The sequence below is a fragment of the Cherax quadricarinatus genome, chromosome 27, assembly GCF_038502225.1.
Source record: "Cherax quadricarinatus isolate ZL_2023a chromosome 27, ASM3850222v1, whole genome shotgun sequence".
Classification (NCBI taxonomy): Eukaryota; Metazoa; Arthropoda; class Malacostraca; order Decapoda; family Parastacidae; genus Cherax; species Cherax quadricarinatus.
Window position 1 is genome coordinate 27231547 of NC_091318.1, and position 1925 is coordinate 27233471.

The 1925-nt window shown below is 34.0% G+C and overlaps 2 non-coding genes across 2 annotated transcripts; both read right to left on the minus strand.

Moving 5' to 3' along the window:
• Positions 1-416: 416 nt before the first annotated feature.
• On the minus strand, positions 417-489 carry TRNAK-UUU (transfer RNA lysine (anticodon UUU)). The gene has a single exon. It is a non-coding gene; the product is annotated as a tRNA-Lys (tRNA).
• Positions 490-1589: 1100 nt separating this feature from the next.
• On the minus strand, positions 1590-1671 carry TRNAS-AGA (transfer RNA serine (anticodon AGA)). Its single transcript has one exon. It is a non-coding gene; the product is annotated as a tRNA-Ser (tRNA).
• Between the last annotated feature and the right edge of the window lie 254 nt (positions 1672-1925).

Here is a 1925-nt window from a genome sequence, read left to right on the forward strand (position 1 = left end):
GCTGCTGCTGCTGCTGCTGCCGCCACTGCTGCTGCTGCTGCTTATGCTTCTACTGTCATTGCTGCTGCTGCTGCTGCTGCTTGCTGCTGCTACTGCAGATTGCTCATTTATATTAGATATTTTCGGTGGATCATTTTTAAATGGTTCAGTTATCGTTTACAAGACGGTTCCTTAAGGTAATAATAATAATAATAATAATAATAATGTCATCATATGAGTAACATTTATGATACTATAATAATAATAATTGTAATAGATATTAACACCAATAATAAAAAAAAATATTTTTAGCGAACTTTGTAACAAGAAACCCTCCATGTGTTTACGATATAACTACAAAAGACAAGAAAAAAAGACAAACAGAAATACATGTTAAAAAAAAAATACAGTAACACAATGAAGGAAAAAAAAACATCCGCCCGAACAGGGACTCGAACCCTGGACCCTTAGGTTAAAAGCCTAATGCTCTACCGACTGAGCTATCCGGGCTTGGTGTTACAGCCCTCGGTAAGATAATTATTCTTTATCTTTACCTATTAATTCATGGATAGCTTCATGAAACAGTTCAATAGAATCGAACTGAGGTTACACGAGATGGTTGTAACAATGTGTATGGCTACAGTCAGGTTTTAACTTCAGGAAAACATTGTCTTGCGTGTTACAGGGAAAGTTCATTGATAAGGGGCACGTCAGTTCCTCTGTCTCCTAATATTATGATCATTTTTCACCTATAATCTACCGTGTCCATAATTACTATCGCATTTGCTTTGTCTGCTTTCTTAAGGTGAAGTCCAGGATCTTTCCTTAATTCATGGTACAACTTAACAAATCTGTGAGGACAATTGTGTCGTAGAGGTCTGAGCAAAGTAGCATATTATATACGTACATATATATATATATATATATATATATATATATATATATATATATATATATATATATATATATATATATATATATATATATATATATATATATGTGTGTGTGTGTGTGTGTGTGTGTGTGTGTGTGTATGTCGTGCCGCATAGGCACAACTTGCGATCTTGGCTTAAATATTTAAATAGCAACGTTCATCTTGCCATATAGGACAAGCGAAAATTTGTGTATGGAATAATTTCGCCAAAATCATTCTGAACCTAACGAAAAAAATATATTTCACTGTGTTTGTTTAGTATTAAATTATTGTAAACAAATCAAAAATATATTTATTTGGGTTAGGCTAAAATAAATTGTTCTTGTTATAATAAGGTTAGGTAAGTTTTCTAAAATTCTTTTGGAGCAAAATTAAAAATTTTTGCATTAAGATTAATGAAAAAAATATATCTTTAAATGTATAAGAGAAATAGAAAGGACTTAATTTTAAATGAGTTCTTGCTAACTGACCAGTTTTACATATTCGGCACGACATATATATATATATATATATATATATATATATACACACACACACACACACACACATTGGTAGAATGAAATTTTATTTATAACCAACATATGGAAGTCAACAGCCAACATTGAACTAATGTAAGCTGCTTCATCTATTAAAAAAAAAAAATACCAAAAATAAATACCGCATTAAAGAACACCTCCGCAGTGAGTAGGATTCGAACCTACGCGGGAAGATCCCATCTGATTTCTAGTCAGACGCCTTAACCACTCGGCCATCACTGCTTGCCGCTTACTATCTCTCTTTCAAAATTTTGTTGAAATATTTTGCCATTTGGAAGGTAAGCTGGGTAGTGTGTACTCACCTAGTTGTGGTTGCAGGGGTCGATTCACAGCCCCTGGCCCTGCCTCTTCACTATTAGCTATTAGCTTCGAGAGCCTTATCGTAAGCAAGAAAGTAAGTAGTAGGTAGGAAAGTAAGTGAATTACTTACCCATACCTGGAGTTTACCTGGAGAGAGTTTCGGGGGTCAACGCCCT